At 41.2% G+C, this 21,136-nt stretch overlaps 1 long non-coding RNA gene across 7 annotated transcripts in view; it reads left to right on the forward strand.

The window, feature by feature from the left end:
* Nucleotides 1-1,169: 1,169 nt before the first annotated feature.
* Nucleotides 1,170-21,136, forward strand: part of LOC116099052 — a 62,308-nt gene continuing 42,341 nt past the window's right edge. For 3 of the 7 annotated variants that reach the window (XR_004122049.1, XR_004122051.1, XR_004122053.1), the window contains exons 1-5: nucleotides 1,170-1,437; nucleotides 9,296-9,410; nucleotides 12,796-13,813; nucleotides 16,066-16,347; nucleotides 16,669-16,763. This is a non-coding gene — a long non-coding RNA (uncharacterized LOC116099052). Of the gene's footprint in view, nucleotides 1,438-8,742; nucleotides 8,976-9,295; nucleotides 9,411-12,795; nucleotides 13,814-16,065; nucleotides 16,348-16,668; nucleotides 16,764-21,136 lie in introns of those variants that run through there. The other 4 variants (XR_004122050.1, XR_004122052.1, XR_004122055.1 and 1 more) reach the window with 4 other exon arrangements.

A 21,136-nucleotide genomic window follows, 5' to 3' on the forward strand; every position in this document is an offset into this window, starting at 1 on the left:
CTCGAACTCAGAAATCTACCTGCCTCTGCCTCCCAAGTGCTGGGATTAAAGGTGTGCGCCACCACCACTCGGCTTTTTTGAAACTTTTTAATTTTTTTTTTTAATGTGTCTTTTCACATAATATGACCTAGTTCACCCATTTCTGGGAAGCAAATTTATCAATCAACAGTGCCTCTAATCTGGCTATGAATACAAAAATGCCTCCTCAAAATGTATATGTTCAAGTCTTAACTAAAACAGAACACACAATAAAAAAAAGAAGAAATGAATATAAGCATTTATATAATTCTGTGCAACCTTGTGCTTTGTGAAAAAAATATAATCTAATGTCACATGCCAAGTTCTTTTTATTTAACATTGGTGAGATTATACCATTATAGAGAAAGAGGACAGATCAGTTATCCTAGGATCTAGGGATGTTAGGGATAAGAAAACAGATGTGACAATCAAAGAGATGTCACAAAGAGGACCTTCAATGTCATAGAATCACGGTCCTGATTTCAGTGGTGGTCACACACATTTGGATATGTGTTAAAATGTTGTTGAACTATATTCATACATTGCATCAATGTCAAATGCTTAATTTTGGCATTATAGTATAATTACACAATAACTATTTGGACAAAGAAGGTGAAGTTTACATCAAAGATGAGGCCATATTTGTTAGGACCATAACTTAAAAGCCATTTTGTGTAACTAGTGAAAAGCCATTTTGTGTGCCTTGGCATAATATCAGGCCTCAGCTGTCACCAGATAGATCTAATAAGACCTAAACCCAAGAAGCAAGCCCCTAGCAAGCCAGCAGGCAGCACAGATAGGCGCTAAACCTAGGAGAGGCCTTGATATGCTAATGAACTACCTCCAAGGTGATGGTGCTGTGCTAGTGAACCAGCCCCAAGCTGTGAGCCCTGATAGCACAAAGCTACTGCCCAATGAAATTATGTAAAACTTGGAACTTTGGGAATCGTGTCTAGGATCATTCTGCTGTATGCCTGAAACATGGCTTCTCTAAAGCTTCCAAAACATTCTCACTGAAGAAGATTCCCCATGGGACCCCGACAGCCTTTTTTGCCCAAACAACTGCTTCCCGCCTGGTATGATATCTGCTTTACTTTTATGTTAGCATAATATTATAAGGAATGTTTTGTGAATAAACCAAGCATATTTAAAAAACAAATATTGTATGTACATCCTAATTGCTAAGATTTTTACAGTCAATAGGCCCATGCTTTCCACAATACTGGATCCAAATAAGTCCTAATTCCAATATTTGGCATCTTTACAGAGAGACAGAGATTAAAAATGAAGAGACAAAAAAAAAAAAAATGAAGAGACATGCAGAGAGTGCACCATGTCATCATGGAGGCAGACTGAAGTGACACAGCTGCTAGTCAAAGAGGAGTACTGAGGACTTCCTGAAGCCACCAAAGGAAAGAGGTATGAAGTGGTTTCTCCCTCAAAGTATCCAAAGGAAACTAACTCAGCCAATACCCTTTTGCTTAAGACTTCTTGCCTTCAGAAGTGTGAGAAGGAAGGTAACTTCCTATTGTTTTAAGCCCCAGTATGTGGCATCTTGTTAGGGTAGAGTCAGGAAACCAGTAAAAGGCAGACAGCCAAAAGGAAAGCTTGATTTTCAAGGACCTTCCTTATAAATTGATGAGGTGGTCGCAGGTGCTCATCAGCCCAGAGATGGGTGTGTTGACTCACAGGCCCCTCTAGCCCCTCAAATTTAGAAAGCTCAAGTCAATATGAGTTAAATATCAAATACACAAGAAATCCAGACTACTTCTCTTGGTAAGTAACATACATCCCTTCTACTCTAAAATATAAATGGTGGAAACAGCTTTCAACTGTGTTGTGTACTGGCTAGGTGGTCCTAAGTCAGATAGTTACCTTGTATGGGACTTGATTTCTTATCTGTGTGATGCGTAAGGATGGTAAGCACTAGACAGGCAAAAAGTTGTAGAGGTTAAAAAGAATAGCAAATGCATAGAGTTAGACACACTGTGGGCCTCATATTCAAAGCTCAGTGAGCCTGGCCAGTGAATGAGCACATCACTTTCAGTGATGTGCAGGATGGAGTCTGATGAGTTTTTGGTAGGAGAAAGGTGAGGAGAGATGTGACAGAGAAAGAAAAGAATGGAAGAAGAATGAAAGATGGAGGACAAGAGAAAAATGAGAGAAAAGAATAGTAATCCCAACACTCAGGAGGCAGATGTGTGGCAGGTCTCTGTGAATTCCAGGCTAGCCTGGTCTACTGAGTGGGAAGAGGGAGAAGAAGGAAGGAGGAGGGGGGAGGAGGAAGGGGGAGGAGGAGGAGGAGGGATGGGAGGGGGAGAGGGAAGAAGAGGAGATCTGTCAAGAAAAACTAGGAAGGCCCTGTCATTGCATTCCTCATCCTTAACAAGGTTTGTGTCCTCCATATCAGAGACAGTTTCTTAGCACACTGTGGGGCTTGTCTGAGTCTTGGAAGAGAAGAGGAAGGCCCATACCCATGGTGCAGAGGGGAGTGTCAACTACTGTATAATAACTAGGCCTAGACATCTTATGAGAGTGTATGGATAATACTGAGACAAAAGCAGCAAGAAAATAGATCTTAGTGTTACAGATTGGAACAGTCCAAGAGCTAAGCCACCACCTCCTCCTGTCACTCCTGCCAAGTCATCCACATACACACACACACATGCCCACACACATGCACACACACACACATGTTCCTTTGGGTGTGTGATTTCCCCCTTTGCACCTGTCAGCTGAAAAAAGAGCTGCATTGAGCTCTCTTGAGTTTCTTCCAGCTCTAATGTCTATGTCTCAGAGGAGGTCCTCTGACTTCAAATGAGCAGTAGCTTTCCATTTTTAGCACTTATTTATTTATTTACCTACTTATTTACTTACTTATTGTCTATAAATGAAAGAGTGGGAAAGTGTTCATGAGCCCCCAGCAATTATTGAGGAGCTACAGACAGTTGATGGTTTCTGGGGAATGGAGACTCAGTTTCTTTAAGAGTATAGCTTCTGATGGGTCAACCATGTTCCTGTGGCTGATGTCACACCCAGGAGTATGCAGACAGCAGAAACTTGAATTAATGAGTTGTTTTAAAAATAAAAAGAGGCCCAGCACTTGGGAGACAGAGGCAGGAGGATTTCTGAGTTCGAGGCCAGTCTACAGAGTGAGTTCCAGGACAGCCAGGGCTATACAGAGAAGCCCTGTCTCGAAAAACCAAAAACAAAAAAAAATAAAATAAAATAAAATGAAATGAAAAGAGGGCATGAAGTTTGGGGATAGCAATTGGGGTAGATTTGGGAAGAGTTAGAGAAGGACTTAGGGGCAAATACAATTAAATACAGAAAATTCTCAAAGAATTAATAAAAATATTTCATTAAAAAAGAGTTTTCAGAATTAACTATGATTCCTCAAATTTGCTTCTGAAGAACTTTACAAGTTAAATAAGTTATTTCATAGAAAAGGTAGAGAGGAGAATAGTGGAAGAGAATGATAAGGAGACTGAGAAAGGAGTGGAGGGAGATAGAGGAGGAGAAAGCAAAAAAGCAAAGGCTGATAGACTCAGGATAAGAGAGAACGGAAAGGACAAAGAGGAAGCCAAGATGGGTATTTCTGTGACGTGCACGTAGTCTTGGCAATTATTGATGAGGCCAAGACTTAATTCTTCACTTGTGTCAACTCAACAGTCTTTCTTTCTTACAACCAGGCCCCCAGTATGCTTGTGTATATATCAGGCCCTCTTATCTCCTAATAGCAGTGCTGTTTATTACTCACTAACTTTGTAAAGGGAGGTTAGTTCATACTCAGATGTGCTACAGTTCTTTAATACAAATTTTTGAAGAGTTTGTAAAATATATATATAATTAATAAGTACTATTATACAATTTACATTTTGACTTCAAGTCAAGATGATAATTCTATATATATTGGGTTAAATCAATATATTAATAAGTTTAATTTCACAGGTTTATTTTTATTATGGGGCTACTAGAAATTTTTAAATGTTATATATGTTTCATTCTACTTCTATCAGAAAGAACTGTGTAGACTATGCTAAACTAATAAATGTGCCCTCAAAAGTGATCCCAAGTTGTATTGTTGTTGTTATGTTTTGCTTTGCTTTGCTCTTTTGTTTTGGCTTTTTTGGGTGGTGGGTGGGAACAGAGTCTTATTATGAAACTCTGGTTGTCCTGAGAACTCACTATGTAGCTGAGGCTGGATTCAACTCATAGAGATCTGCCTTCCTCTGCCTCTCAAGTGCTGAGATTAAAGACATATACCTCTATGTCCAGCTAGTGAGCCCAAGTTTTAGCAAAAGGTTTCTAGACTTGACATTAAAGGATAGAGATTGATATTAACTACACAGAGAACTAATGTGGAGTTTACCTGAATCATACTCTATACTTTATCATAGATTAAATTAACATTTAATAACCCAGTACCAGACTAGAGGCACAGCTCAATGGTAGTGTTTGCCAAGCATGCATAGTCTCAGGCTTCAGTGCTGAAAGGAATTGAGGGCAATATTCCTCATTATATAGATGAGAAACTGACAAAGACTTGCCTCAGATTCTCTAACTACTGAAAGGCTAAGTTTGTGACTTCTAGAAATTCTTTTTTTTTTTACCATTCCATCTCATCCTAGTCAATTACTCAGCAGAAAACTATCCTCAATGCTTTTCCTTACCATTGTGATCAGAGTAAAGCCATAATTACATTGTTGTCCCAGAACATAAATTCACTAAGACTCAAATAAAGATGGACCTCATAAACACTCATATATTGACACAATGGAGAAGGTAAGCCACTCCCATGTGCCTTTCCTGATACTGCCAGTAGTGGAAAATATGAAGTCCTGTGAGAAACAACCCATAGTTCCTGCCATAATTGCTCTTATATTCCATCAAACAGCCAAGCAATAATCAGGGAAGTTGAATCAATCCTATAAAATACAGTAAGATAAGACAATGTGGGGGAATTGATAACATAATTATCTGAATTTCAGTTATTTTATTCAGTGAATGTCTACAAAATTCCCCAAATATACCAGCTGCTATCTCACATGTCAATGAGTAGCAGTGGAAAGACCTATGGTGAGCCTGTGCCTGATGTATACATAGCTCAGGACTAGAGGGATGACACTCAGGTCAACAGACCCCCTAGAATCATAGAAAGCATTAATTTTACTTCGAATAAGTGCAGGTTGGTAGTTTTGAATTTAAGAAATGGAGATGCAAGGAATAAAGCTTGGCAACAGAAAGAATACTGAAAAAAAAAAGAATAAATTTCACCTGACATATATTATCTGGCTTCCTCTGGTTGAAGATAAATCCTCAAGAATGGATGTGGGCAGGAGTTCAAGCAAGACATGGTGCTACTTAGAAACTCAGACTGATGGGACACACTAACAGGGGAGCTGTGAGATTCAAGGATAAACTGAGAGTCTTCAACTTGTAATTAGAAGGGCCCAGTTGTCTTAACTAGAAATAGGATGCCAACAGAGGGCTCAGGTCTGGAAGAAAAGGCTAGCACTCACTAGGCCTAATTTTGTTCATACTGTAAAGTAAGGCTCGGGTTGCTTCTTTTCCATATGGAGATGCACCTGCCCCAATACTTTTTGCTTAAAAAGACTTCCCTCTTCCACTGGATTGATTTGGAATAGTTTGTGAAAATCTACTGGTTATGTAAGTTGAGTCTAAACCTAAGCTTTTTTATTTCATTCCATTGATCTAATTAACTGTCCTTATGCCAGAAGACAGTGGATTGATTGATTGCTGGGGCCTTAGGAGACTTTTCTCAAACATATTGACTCTAACACAAGTGTTAGATAACCAAGCACAGACATCAAGATGACAGCAAGATACTACATCCAGAATCAGGTCGGGGGGGGGGGGGAGCTGGGAACAGAGATGCCACCCTGATCAACTAGAGAGCATGACTAGAAAAATCTAAGTCCTGATCCAGGAGGCACTCCAGCATTAGCAAGCTGGCAAAATGAAGAGGGGCCAGAAAAAAGACAGAAAGAATTCACCAGGTGACAGGGGACACTAGGAAAATGGCAGTACACTAGGATCCAGAATAATCCAGGTGAAATGTTACAAAGAGGACAAACGTTTCAACTGTGCTGGAAGGTGATGGCAGGAGTGGAAGTGGCCTGACAGACTCAGCAGGCTGAGGATCATTGTTGAATTAAGTGAGAGAAGTTCTACAGAAAGCAAGGCAAAAATGTGATTAGAAAGGATGCAAGAGAAGAGGAGAGAAAAAGTGTTGGACACAGAATGCATGGGAACCTATTTCATGGGAAGAAGTAGAAAATGGAAAGAGAGAAATGAGGCAGTAAGTAGAGAAAGAATGGAAAGAAAGGCGGTATCTGCAGAGGATATATGTGAAATTCAGGGAAATGACAGTGTTGCTAATGCTAATGAGAAGGATCCAGCAGAGAAAATGTATCACAGTACAAAAGGAGACCATTCTGGAGCACTGTCCCTGGATAGGAGACACAGTGAGTAAATATAGGAGGAAGTGTCATCCTTGAACAGGCACAGATGACTCACCACAACAGAAAGGGAGAAGGGACTGTGCCAGACATAACTGCAGAGAGGTGCACAGATGTGTCGGGAATTGTTCATGGCATCAGTAAGCATGTATTGCTTAGATGTTGTAACTTTGGATGTTTGAGAAGACCCCGTAGATTGATCTAAGCCACTCAAGGTTGTAGGCAGGATGAAGCTAAGAGAAGAGAATATGGGTGGGGAAAGATAGAGATCTTGCTAGAGAATGTCCTTCCCACCTGCTATGTGCCTTTCCTTGGCTCCTCTCGATGTTTTCCTCCCTGAAAGATTCCTTACAGATGCTCACACATAGTCCTTGTGTTCCTACTTCTCCCATTTCCCCACACTTAACACATCCCTGACCCTTTCCCATTCTAATGCCCCTTTTCCACTGTGTGCTGACACACCACTTCCTCACTCTTCTCCCCAGCTTCTGCCTGCTTCTCTCTCCTTGCTCTTAACCTTTCTGTCCTTCCATCTTCCTGCACTCTTGTCTCAAGACTGAGTATCCTGTGTGATTGAGTATCTCACAAAAGAGTCCACCTGCCAAACCTAGATGGGCCCCTTGTCTTTCTGAAGCTATGAGGTTCTCTACATAGACTCAAAAAGAAAATGACAGGGAGGAGGGAATAGTGAAGTAGGGAAGGCTGACATTAGCATTGCCTCTATGTGGCACCTTAATTTCTCATACCCCACACTGAGGTGTTATTAACTGTAACTCATAGGTGAAGAAGCTAGAGCTAAAGTTCTCATATTTGAGTGTTACAGAATGAATAGAGTAGTAGTTCTCAACCTATGGGTCATGCTATGGGTCACCACCCCTTTAAGGGTCAGACTACCCTTTCACAAAGATTGCATATCAGATGTCCTAATTATATATATATATATATATATGTGTGTGTGTGTGTGTGTGTGTGTGTGTGTGTGTGTGTATGTGTGTGTGTATATATACGTATATACATATACATATATATATATATTTCACAACAGTAGGAAAATTACTTATTTAGTAATCATTTTATGGTTGGGGTCACAACAACATAAGGAACTGTATTAGGGAAGTTGAGACCCACTATAATAGAGAATGAGGCTTAAGGCAGGGCTATAATGCCCAATGGACCATGCCTTTCCCAACATTTGCCACACAGTGAGCTCTGTATATACATTTTAAAGAACATTGGTTTGTAAGTTCGAATGGATAAGGGTCTTCACTGTCTATCACCCATCTATATAATAAATACGTAAGTTTTGATTCCACCATGGATTCAAGTGCAAAATTAGTCCTCAACCTAAGACATAGCAGTGAAATGTTGATGACCAAATGGGAAATCCATGTAGAGATCTTCTATCCTCTGATGGCTCCACAGGCGCCATGTTACAACAGAGGTCTACTTTGCTGCCAGTAGTGGATACAGTGTCTCAACTCACATCATTGAATCTTCAGGAAACCCTTGAAGCAATTTGTACTACCCCATTTCTTAAAGAGGGAATAAATGCTATGCCTGAGATCATACAACCAATTAAGTCCAACTTGGCATGATTAAGAGGCACAATTCAAAAACAATGTTGTTCCTTCACTAGCTCTTGTGTACGTTTGCTGATTCCAGAAGCAAAGTATCAGTGAATATCCTAGTGGGGAAAAGACTCAGAAATCAAATGGCTCATTTAACAGATTAGGGGATGAAATGGTAGACTCTGCATAGTTGTACACTCCTGTGATCCCATCACTAGGAAGAATAGGAAGGAAGTCCTCAAGCTCAAACCAGCTTTGGCTACACAGAGAAACTGTCTAAAAAATAATTACTAAATACTTAATTGATAGGGGATTGGATGTTAAGATCTGGTACTGAGAGGCAGAATTGAGATTTGAAGCTAGTATTTCCTACCTGGTATGTTTTAAAATTGCAATAAGGATCTAAGTGTAGATATATAATAATAAGATTCTATTGACCTCTGAAACAACAGAGAGTGTTAGATTTGTTTGGAAAAAATATTATCAGCCAACATCTTCCACCATTTTAGTATAGAACAGAGTACCTACCCATATCTCCCCACCCATCCCCCTACCCCAGACTGGTTATTGATTTTCATGGTGACTGGCCTGAGAAGATTAAAAAAAGTAATGCTACCTTATGAGGGAGTGTCCCATGGACCAAGATAGCAACTGTCATAGCAACCGTCACACTGCTTTGATCAAGAAGACCCTCTGAGGAACTGAAAACAGAACCTTAGGCACATCTGTTGCTTTCGCTCCCATCCTCCTCTGACAAGCTGGGTGGTGCACTCCACACCCTTTCAAGTTTCCAAAGCCTCACACACCTGCTCCCCACCCCAGCCCCTGGCCAAAGCTGTACCCAGCACTGGGATGAAGATGATACTCACCTCCATCTTGTTTGATATTACTCCATCTCAAGCCCCAGGTTAGTCTCAAGTCCCAGTGCTTTTCCACTGTCAAAACTCAACTTGGAATAACCAGTGTCCTTGAAGAGTTCTGATATGGTCACTGGGCCCATATACAATGTAAGACATGTGGAAAAGATGTTTCATGGGGGCCCAGACAGGTTCTTGAAGTACCTGAGAGTGGTAAAAAATAGTTGTGCTAAATAGCTTGGTCATCTTGAGGCTGAAAGACTAGGAAATACAGGGATGGACTATATCAGCATTTCAGGATAGTTGTCAGTAAACGTCCACAGCCCACAACAGGAGTATTCTCTTCTTGCTATATCCCTTTTCCATGTAGATGGCTGTCTTCATATTCGTTCTAGACATTGGTTCCTACTCAAGTCAAGGCAAGTCATCTGACCTTCACCAAGAAAGCCCAACATCCAGGAAATGGAAATTGTGTGTTTGGATATGTGAGTACCACTTTTATTCATCTTGTGGGTAGTTTTTGAGGCAGAATCTCACTATGAAGCCTAGGTTGGTCTCAAACCCTTAATCCTCCCATTTAAGATGTATAGAGATATATAACCATGCTGGACTTGATTCTAATCATTGGTGTCTCCATGCACCTGCTTCTGGATTTTGTTCTATAAACAATATAGTCAATGATAAGAAGTTCCAATGTCAAGGCACTCCCAGTCTAAGGTGGACACAACCAACCAGAAGTTGCAATATGGAGTAGGTGGGTATGGGTGAATTATATAGACAGCTCTACAGAACCAAGCTACAAAAAGGGCACACAACATGTGTTGAAGGTCAAAGAAGGTGTATACCCTCACTCACCTGCCAAATGCTAGCCAAGTTGGGAACTACCTGGCACCAAGGACAATCCTCACATATCATTCCAATGCTTCAGCCCTCTGACTGGGAATGGGCCAAGTGGGAATTCATCAATTACAAGCTTATTTGTTCTGCCTTTGTCTTTAGTTCTCTGTTTATGTTAAAGCAATGCCTATATAATCTCTGCCTCATGGCCACTCTGGACAGTAAATGAAAAACTACATATAGTTTACTTATTTTAAGAAATGGCATAACACATATGCTCACACATTTTATAGTATCTTTTTATTCATCTGTTTGGTTGACAATTTGATTTTTGTGGCTGTTGCTGTTGCTGTGCCTATTTGGTTTTTGAGACAAAGCCTCCTTCTGGATAGCCCTGGCTGACCTGGAACTCACTATGTAGAACAAAGTAGCCTCAAATCTGCCTCCACCTTCCTAGCGCTTACCACATACCACCATGTATTGTTCATGTTTTTAATTATTAACTGAGCCCAGTAAATATTCTCCCTCCAGTAATCTCACAAGGAATCCTATAGTTTAGACTGAAATATTTGTTTCTTCCAATATGTAATGACACATTTACCAATTTAACAGGAAAGGGTGTTAAAAAAAAATCTCACAATTAGGAAGAATGAGGCACAAGATGAAGATATTGTTTGCCAATCCTGTATCTCATCCCAGGCCTAGAGAGCTAGTCAAATTCACATATTTTCCCCCATCCACACCATCCAGTACCATAAAGGAATGTAGAAAATGTTGCAATGTGTATCTCAAAAGACTAATATTTTGTACTGAAGAATAAAAGAAGTGCACTTGCTAATCATGAGCATAGAGTTTCACGAGATCCAACCATCCAGCTGCCTCTCCCCTCCAGGACACCAAGTTGAGGGTGTGCTCTGTACCCTTGTAAAAACAGAGACCCTGGATACTGAAGTATCACAAACACTCATTGGCCTACAAATCAAGTTAGGCCTGCCTTCAGTTCACAAGTCAGGGAGTGATGATGAACTTTATATTTTTGGCCTTTCATGATACAGAGATATTTTTTTAAGGAGTGAACTAACAGTGTAGATACAGGAGAATAAAAAACAAACAAAAACATAACAAACAAAAACTAACAACCAAAAATATATATGACCTTGGGGAATTAGGACATAGTTGACACAGAAATTATAAGAGATTGTAAGTTTTTGTCCCAACAGGTATCCCTGAATTGTTTTGTCCTATAGATGTGACTTGCACATTAAAATCAGAGGAAGATTGGAAAAGGTACTCCAGGACCAGGAGGATGTGGCAAGCTCTGCCCTTCTGGTGCAGGAACATGACCCACATGTGATCAGGACACACCTTCCTTCCAGTCAGACCCTCATCCTCCACACAAAGTCTCAAATGTGCCGCCTGGAAAGGAGGAAGAGGAAGAGAAGGGCTTCTGACCTACTTCTACTCAGTCCACAATGTTCTCGCACAGACATAAGGGCAGACAGACACATGGGCTCCACTGCACAGCTTCTTTTGTCATCAACCAAAAACAGTAATCTAGACATGAGGAAATTCCAGAATGAGGTTCATCATCCAAGCACTAAATGGAACATCCTCTACAGGGTTCCTATCCTTCTCCCTCTCCCTCTCTCCCTCTCCCTCTCTCCCTCTCCCTCTCTCCATCTCCCTCTCTATCTCCCTCTCTCCATCTCCCTCTCTCCCTCTCCCTCTCTTCCTTCTCCATCCATGTCTATGGGTGGGTGGGGAGGGGGGAATGTCTGGTTTAGTTTTTTTTTATTTGGGTTTATTAAGACAGGATTTCACAATCTACCCAAGTTGGCCTCAATTTCACAATCCTCCTGCTTCAACCTCCTGAATGCTAGAATTGCAGGTGTGTGTCCCACCATCTCCAATCTTTCTTTCATTCATTCATTCTTTCTTTCTTTATGGAGCAATTGAGAATACTTCATGGGTATGGGTTAGAGTATTTATGAAGTATTTTATTTAACAAATTCATGTTTGTGCTTTAGTTCCATGATATGCCCAATTAAAATTTTAAATGACTATGTAGAAAAGATTTTTAAAAACAGGGGAGAAGATAGAGAAGAAAATCGTGAATTAAAAAAAAGAAAGAAAACATTGGGAGGTTGCAATGACTGAAGAACTTGGCTGTGTGTGTCTAGGAATGAGGTTGTGTGTTGCAATACTTGTCACCTGGTCTGCCACTCCATATTCCAAAATCCATTCTCAAATGACATGCTTTTGGAGACTCCAATGGTGATGTTAACCAAGGCAGCCCACACCAATATGGAAAGATTCCCCTGGATTATGGCAATAAAAATATAACCCACTGCAGCCAAAAGGCTAGGAGATCTCATGCTTCAAAGCCCTGCAATGCCTTGCTTTTGATTTACATCTACCAGGCATCCTTTAGGATTATAAATTCAAAGTTACAGACAGGATCTTCCAAGGATAACTACCAAAAAAAGGGTCAAAGTCCTGGAAGCAGCATAGGCATATGTGATAAATGGCAGCGCAGCATCCCCACTGCTGCCACCCTAGCATAAGTTCATACAAACATAAATCCATTCTTTGTCCAGACTGCTCATTGGTCTCCTACTGACTCTCTCCACTCTCAACCTCATTGTGGCTTTTTAACACACGGATGTTCAGAAATACAGTGAGCTCCTTTTCTTATCACATAAGAAAAAGAAAAGCATTTCTTCTTTCCAGTCCTATACTTTGTTGCAATAGATGTTAAGTGTCATTAAACAAATCCCTAACATTTGTTTCACTGACCTGCTTGATACAACCATGGCAGAGAACATTATCACCCTTGTTGTCAGATACCAGATACACATAACGGGGCTAGAGAATTGGCTCAGCATTTAAGGCATGGACTGTTTGCTCTTCCAGAGGAATTGAGTTTGTTTCCCAGATTCATGAAATGTCCCAAAATACTGAGACATAAATGGCTTCACTGTAATGCCATCAAATCTGTTAACCTGGAAACTCCTATGAGCTGTTTCTCTTCAGGCATGTCTGACTATGAAAGCTTGGGTCTCCTTCCATCTGACCTGAAGAAATTTCATCATACCTGCAATGGAAATCTACTGCTCTCCACCCCACACTCACCCTCTTCGATTTTCCATGTCACAGGATTTACTAAATACCATCTATCATATGCGTATTTGACTTGTGCAAGTTCCTGGGTCTGGTAGCACAACCTCAAAATCTCAGGTACTTGGGAAGCTGAGGCAGGAGGATCTCATGTTTAAGACTTGCCAAGGCTGTGGTGCAAACTTGAAGCTAGCCTGGTTAAGGTAGTGAGGCCTTGCCTCAAAAGATTTATATAGCTGAAGAAGCAAGGGAGAGTGCTTGCCTAACATGTGTAAAGCCCCAAATTTAATCCCCAGTACCACAGAACAATAATGTACATAACTATAATAAACTCTACATAGTAAACTTTTATAAATATATTTCATGAACTGTGAAGAGATAGGATCTGTTGTCCAATAAGCAGGAACTGACACGGTTCCCTTGAAAAGTGTGTCTGCCAAAGCATTTTGTGATTGTAATCACAGAAAACTTAGAGAAAGCCATTCTTGATTTCCATGCCTCAGTTTATAATTTACTGCCACTCATTGGAAACCAGAGCCAGGGTTTTTCAAACCTTGAACATTACTTAATTTTATAGTTGTTACAGAGCTTTTTACAAAGCTTAACACCTTGCTTGGTCAGAACGGCATCTGTTGAATAAATGAATAGATGAGCAAATGAGTTGTTGATGGCAAATGAGTATGTTTGTCGGGCTTTAAAGGGTTGTTTTTCTATAAGCATGGGTGTGTTTGTTTTCTGGATACACTGACTGACAGAGTGTGACATTATTACCTTCTGTTTACAGGTGAAGAAGCGGAACTGTCTAGAGACTTGCTCAAGTGGAAGGCACCTCCCACACCTGCCCTATGCAGTCAGGCCTTCTGTGCACACAATCAATTGCCTGGATTAATGTCACTGGCTCCTGAAGTGTCCTGCTACGCAGGCAATCCACTCTGTGTGTATTTTTCTACTTGTCCTTGTGTCATATCTCTGCATTGTAGCCTGAAGCTCCAGAAACACTTCTGTAAGCACAGCAGACCCCACCTTCTGGAGCCAGACAGCTAGCAATCATTTTTCTGGTTCTTGACTCTGGATCTGGTCCTATTCCACCAGCACCACCCTCCTCCCAGTGCCATGGCCATACTCACTACCTCTGAGTACACACAGTCATTTGTTGTTAGTGTCAAGAGAGCTAATCTACACTGGGGTCAAGTGATTTAGTCCCATGTCAGGGTTACAGGGAAAGAATGGCTTAATCACTCTGATTGCTTTAAAATTACTGGAGTTTCACAAGTGGAAGAGATGTGTGTGTGTGTGGTGTGTGTGTGTGTCCAGACAAATTTCTCAAACAACCTCATTTAATAAGAAGAATACATCTTCTAAAAAGACTTTTCAACATTTACTGCAATGTATACATACATAAAAGTGATCTGTAAACCTTCCAGATTTATTTTTAAAAACTGACCATTTTGGTCTTCCTCCTTCTTGAGTTTCTTATGGTTTGTGTTTTGTACTTTGTGTATTCTGATCTTCTAGGCTAATATCCACTTATCAGAGAATGCATACCATGTGCATTCTTTTGTGATTGGGTTACCTCACTCAGGATGATATTCCCCAGATCCATCCATTTCCCCAAGAATTTCATAAATTCATTGTTTTTAATAGCTAAGTAGTACTCCATTGTCATCCATTGGACTGAGTATGGGTCTCCAATGAAGGAGCTAGAGAAAGGACCAAAGGAGCTGAAGGGTTTGCAGCCCCTTAGGATGAACAACAGTATGAATGAACTAGTACCCTCAGAGCTCCCAGGGACTAAAACACCAACCAAAGAGTACACATGGTGGGACTCATGGCTCCAGCAGCATGTGTATAGCAGAGGATGGCCAAGTTGGTCATCAATAGGAGGAGAGGCCCTTGGCCCTGTGAAGGTTCTATGCCCCAGTGTAGGGGAATGCTAGGGCCAGTAAGCAGGAGAGGGTGGGGTGGTGAGCAGGGAGGAGGGGGAGGGAACAGGGGTTTGTTTTAGTTTTTGTTTTTTTATTTTATTGGAGGGGAACCTGAGAAAGGAGATATTGTAAATAAGGAAAACATCTAATTTTTAAAAAAGGAAAAAAACTGACCACTTTTAATTTGAGTTAAAACTGTTTTACAGACATAAGAAAGAGTCTCAAGGTTAGAGGCCAGGTGTGCATGCCTTACAGTGGTGGTCTGACTTACCCCACCTTGTTAGTAGCTAACATTAAAACAAGATTAGAAACCAGATCTCAGGACTTTCCATTCTGCTCTTTCTCTACACTCTTTACCTAACTTAGGCCAGGAGACCCTGGAAAGCTGTCCAGTAGCATGAGAGGTGAGTGTCCCCTCAGTGACAGAAAGGCCAGAGCATGTCAGCCACCCTGTTTAACTCTAACTCAGACAGGAATTTGGTCACTACACTCACTGGTGCTAACACTTGTGGACTTAGGGGATGGCTGCATTGGGCAAGCTTTCCTGAGTTGGCTTAGGTAAAACTTCCAGCTGTTAGTGTGACTTGAATCACAAATGTCACAATTGTGTTGTGTGGTCTCAGGTTCCTCTCCTCGGCAAGAACCCAGTTCAAGTCCCAGAGTACGAAGTACTGCTAGCTGCTGTATAAAGTGCTACATGAAATTTGCACATTGCTGGGGAGCCAAAACTTTTAGTTTATAAGGTGTTCTTTTGAGAATTAAAGCCTCCATCAGCCAAGAAAGATGTACAGATGGGGAGATGCCCCAGCAGTTAAAGCACTTGAATGAATCCAAGCACGAAGACCTGAGTTCAGATCCCCACAAAGAATCAGACACAGTAGGACACATCTCTAATTGCAGCATGCCTACAGGGACATGGGAGGTGGAAACTACATAATCCCTAGAAGGATGTATGCAGGCTAATCAGGCTGGAATGTGTAATGGCAAACAAGGATCCTCTCTCAAACGAAGAAAAAATGAGGACCAATACCTCTGACTTCCACACAAAGCAGCATGTGTCTGAACTCACATCCAAATACACAAATTATACACATAAAACATGCACGCATGTGAACACATACACACACACACATACACACACACATACACACACAACTCAAAAAGACGATGTAAATCCTCTACCCTGTTGTCTACTTGGTAAACTGACAATTGCTTACCATATTCTTTTTACTCTTTTCTTTTTTTTTTTTTTTTTTTTAAGGATTTGTACTTCTATTGGTTCTTAGAAGAACTGGGTAGTTTTCCAAATGAACAGTAGGACAAATCCCTGAAGCCTGACATCTGAGCTTCCAGAGCCTCCCCTCCCTTTGGACTCAATACTAGGTTATAAGAGAATGTGGGAAGACAGAGCCACAGCAAGACAAACAGAAGCGTTCCATCACCCTCTGCGTTACATCGCACATTCTTTAAGAAAACCATCCACCCAAGGCTAAGACACAAGCCAGAAAGGAAGTTCTGCCCCAGAGATGGATGGAGTTCTCAGGTGGGGACCACTTGATTATTCAACCCAGTCATTATTCAATATTTTTTAAAAGGTATCTATGTCAATTATTAAAAAGAAAGCCTTTGAAATCCACCTGTAAATCTCTAACCCTAGCATCCATTACTTTCAGTTCTCACATTATGTTCTTTTCTGATATTTATCTGCATACTCCATGCATAGCCCTGGGTCAGCCACAAAAATCACAACTTCATGTTCAGCTCTGTGCACTCAGAGCACTTGTTTCTCCCTTGAACTCTGGACTTTGAACACTGTGCATTATTCTCATTCCTGGCTAACTTGGTCTTCTCTCTGTCATTACAGCTCATATCTGTGGTCTTGACTTTTTCCTACAATGATCATCTGTGCTGGCCCTCCACAGCCTCCATCACTGTGAGAATCCACCTGCTCTCCCTGGGGTATGTTTGATCCAATCTATCAACTGTTCATGTCCTAACAATCTATGTGGTGATTGTTTCATCTGTATTCATTGGGTCCCATGAAAACACTGCTAGCTTGTTTGACAATGGGTTGACGTGTAGCCCAGTAGTGATGAGTTCACTGGCACACCCAAGGCCTTGAACTCGAGCACCACAACAATAACAACAACCAAACAAATAATAAAATTGCTAACTTAGTTGAGATCAGAGGGCTCATCTTAAACATTTCCTAGACTCATAGTTAATCCAGGAGCTGGTGCTCACAGTAGAGGAGACAGAGCCAATCATTTGACCCAGAGTGATCATTTTCTTGACACTTAGCCAGACACTTGCTGAGTGGTACTATGACTCTTCTCTTGTTTAATTTACACATGGTATTGTTACTAGAGCCTGACCCTCAATATATTGTTCTTAAATTAATAATAGCCAGGCAGTGGTGGCACACACCCTTAATCCCAGCACTTGGGAGGCAAAGGCAGGTGGATTTTTGAGTTTGAGACCAACCTGGTCTACAGAGTGAGTTTCAGGACAGCCAGGGCTATACAGAAAATACTATCTTAAAATAAATAAATAAATAAATAAATAAATAAAACCCTTTTCTTGGAGTTGTTGTAGAAATTAGTAAATTTTAATAAATACCAATGTTTTACAGCATAATCTCTCAAGATGTTGAGCTCCTAAGGAGAACTTTTACTGTTTAAGCCAAAAAGTAAGACCAGTTGTCATGGAAAGACCCATCCCAAATTTTAAATTGAATCATCTCTTATTTTCTGTCATTCAAAAATGTACACATGAGACCTTAATCAAGCTTTTGAGTGTACCTAATCATTTTAGGGTGACTACAACAGGTTAAACATCATGTTAAAATGGTGAAACAAGAAATTTTAAATATCAATAAACCATCATTAGCCGCAGCTATCCTTGCCAGAGCAGCATGTCTGGGAGAATCCAACAAGATGAAGAGAATTCCATAGCAGAGTCCTAATTAGAAACGCAAGCACAGGAAATCAAAGGCAGGAAGGACCTTAACACCACCAAGATCAAGTCCTGTTACAGAGAAACTAGAGAAGCCAACTGAGAAATGAAAGGTCTCGTAAGAAGCCAGGAAAATGCCACAGGGAAGGGACAGATCACCATTTCGTTAATCTGAACATGAGGTAATGAAGCCAGGGGGTTTCCACTGTGCCACATCACACAGAACGAAGTTTCTATTTTAAGACCCAAGCCCTGCACCTGTGCAGTGCAGATGGACTTCGAAAAAGAAGAAATGAAAACAGGCTTTTCTCACTGCCCCACTGCCATGAAGGTGCAGGACACAGGCTGGATGAGCAACAGCAAAGAAGCCAAGTTTTGCTGGCATGTAGGCCATCCAGATGTGGAGTCATTTGCCCTAAGATTCCCAGTTTTTCTCTCCCCTGAGCTTGAGCCCCAACACCAAGGGAGAAAACAAGGCAAAGTCAGAGGGAAGAACAGTTGATATCCTGGCTAGTGTGTAGTCCCTATTTGCTGATTAAGCAGAAAGAATGAGAAATTAAAGAGGGAACAGCATACCATTGGCCAAAACTGAGGGGCCTAGGGTTCTGTGCTCCCTGCTCTACAGCCAAGGGAAAGGAAACAGGCCTCAGAATGATTTGTCAATAAAGGCAGGAAAACATCTCATCATGTCATCAGTATCCTAACAAAACTGCAGTGGGAAAATGACAAACTGTGAAGCTGGCAAAGCTGACTATGGCCCTAGCTCCTTCTCTACCTGGGTGATTGGCCTTGACCTAACTGCTAACTTTACCTAGACTTCATTTTCCCCACTTGTAAATTTTTTAAGATAATAACAAAGCACACTTCTGGGTGTGATTATCACTATAGTAACAGCAGCACTTAGGGAAGGATTGATGGAAGGTAAATGGTGCTATTTTTTACATTGTTCATTTGTGTGGGTGCACACACACACACACACACACACACACACACACACATCCCCGAGTGTACCATAGCATACATATCAAGGTAAAGGGCTACTTGGGGGGAATCAATTCTCTCTTTCTACCATGTAAGTTCTGGGGCTTGAATTCAGGTTGTCAGACTTGTGGCAAGTGCCTTCACCCACTAAGCCATTTTCCAGGTCTGTATTCTTAGTGTTATCAATACATGTGAACACTGCTAAACGAACTCCAAAGCTCAGACTAGAAGTTTCACTCTTCTGTGTCTTTATGCCAGAACATAAGCCACAGTACTGTCTAGAGCATCTCACCAGGGACACAGAGGCCACAGTCCCATCTAGAGCATCTCACCAGGGACACAGAGGCCACAGTCCTGTCTAGAGCATCTCACCAGGGACACAAAGGCCAGGTGACACTACCTTCCTTCTGAGGATCTGCCATTCAAACTGAAAGACTTTTCAAGGTTTAAATCGTCCTATTAGATCATCTTTCTCTATCAAAACCTGATAACTTAAAAGACTTACTATGTACAGTTTTTAAATTTCTGCAAACTCAATTTCTTTAGCAAAGAAAGGAAGGAAAGAAGGAAGGAAGGAAGGAAGGAAGGAAGGAAGGAAGGAAGGAAGGAAGGGAAGGAGGGAGGGAGGGACGGAGGAAGGGAAGGAGGGAGGGAGGGAGAGAGGGAGAGAAGGAAGGAAAGAAGGGAGAAATCAAGAGGCTGGGGAGAGGGCTCAGTGAGTAAAGCACTTGCTGGGCAAGCATAGGGACCTGAGTTCAAATCCCCAGCACCCCACATAAAAAAGATTAAAAAAAAAATCTCAATCCCAGGGCCAGAGGGTGGCTCAGAGCCTGAAAGCACTGCTGCTCCTGCAGAGGAGCCAGGTTAAGACTCCAGAACCCACATCTGGTGCCTCACAATCACCTGTAACTTTCTACAGGATCTGACTCTGTCTTGGGGCTTCTACAGGAATCCAAACACATGTGGCATAAATATCCAACAGATCCACACATATACACACAATTGTTTTTCATCTCAATTCAGAGCTTGGATTACAGCTCAATAAAAAGAGTACCTGCCTTGTCTGTTCATCCCCAGATCCCATGTAAAAATAGCCAGAAACAGTGATACACACTTGGAAAGGCTAGATTCTTGAGACTCACTAGCCAGCCAAGCTGGCTTTCTCAGTGAGCATCAAGCCCATGAAAGGACTTGTCTCTAAAACATAAGGGTGAATGGCACTTTTATGAACAACACCAGCAGTTGTCCTCTGGCATCCATGTACACACACACATACATGCACATACACTCACATGCACCTGCACACACACATGTGTACACACATCACAAAAACCTCAATGCAGAAATAAGAAAATGTCCAGAGTTTGCTGAGTCACCTCAAAAAATTCCACATTTGTTGCCTTACTTAAGGACCAGGTATTTTGAGTTAAAAAGGACAATTTTAAGGATCGTGACTAAAACAAACTTAAGCAGCATGTCTAGCTTCCTTTCATTAATGACCTTTTCCTTTGATAATTCATAAATCACATCAAAGCATTGTTTTTAAAAAGCTGGTGGATTAAGACTATCTCATGAACTGTTAAGTAAGCCTTCTTCTACATATCCATGCCTCTGTATGTGTTTAAGAGTTTAGTAACTGCAATGGGCTCCATGATTACAAGGAGCTCCCAGCCATGACTGACACTTGCTGGGTCTCTTTTCACTCATACTCTGAGCATCATAACAAGCATGAAATGGCCACAGCGCTGTCACAGAGAAAGACTGGAGCCTCTGGTCAGCTCTACCTTGTTCCCCCATCTTAAGCAACTCACTAGGTCCCAGTTTCCCTGTCTGTAACACAAGGGGACTGATTGGATTCCGTGACTGTGAAGAGCTCTCCACCTCTAACAAACTGTTGTCTCTGCATGGCAATGTGAAGAATTTTCATTGGTCTTTCTTTGAGCATGATAATGTGGAAACGACCACCTTAACATGAAAAAGGGCCATGCAGTATTCCCTTTGAAGCTGATTTTTTTTAAGTTTTGCCAAATGAGAAATTGCTTAGAGAAATGCATCTCTAAGAAAGAGAACTGACAAAAAAGGAACTAAAATGGGAAAAGGCAGGATCCATGATGCAGCTTCACACTGACCCCTCAGTGCTCCTAACCCCCACAGAAAACCTGAAGCAAATCACACCTAGATTCCTAGACATCTCTAGAACAAGAGTAAGCGATGATCCTGATAAGTTAAATAAAGCAATTGTTAGGAAACACTCAATAAGTCTAGAAATGCCCTAGGAGTCTGGTTTGAGTGTCAACAATCAGATAAAATTGCCAAAGCAAATGGTCCCCTTTTCTTTGTCTGTGCTGTGGATGCTGATATAGGCACTTAGATTTAAAATATTTAAGTGGTGAAAA

This window comes from Mastomys coucha, unplaced genomic scaffold (assembly GCF_008632895.1).
Source record: "Mastomys coucha isolate ucsf_1 unplaced genomic scaffold, UCSF_Mcou_1 pScaffold20, whole genome shotgun sequence".
Lineage (NCBI taxonomy): Eukaryota > Metazoa > Chordata > Mammalia > Rodentia > Muridae > Mastomys > Mastomys coucha.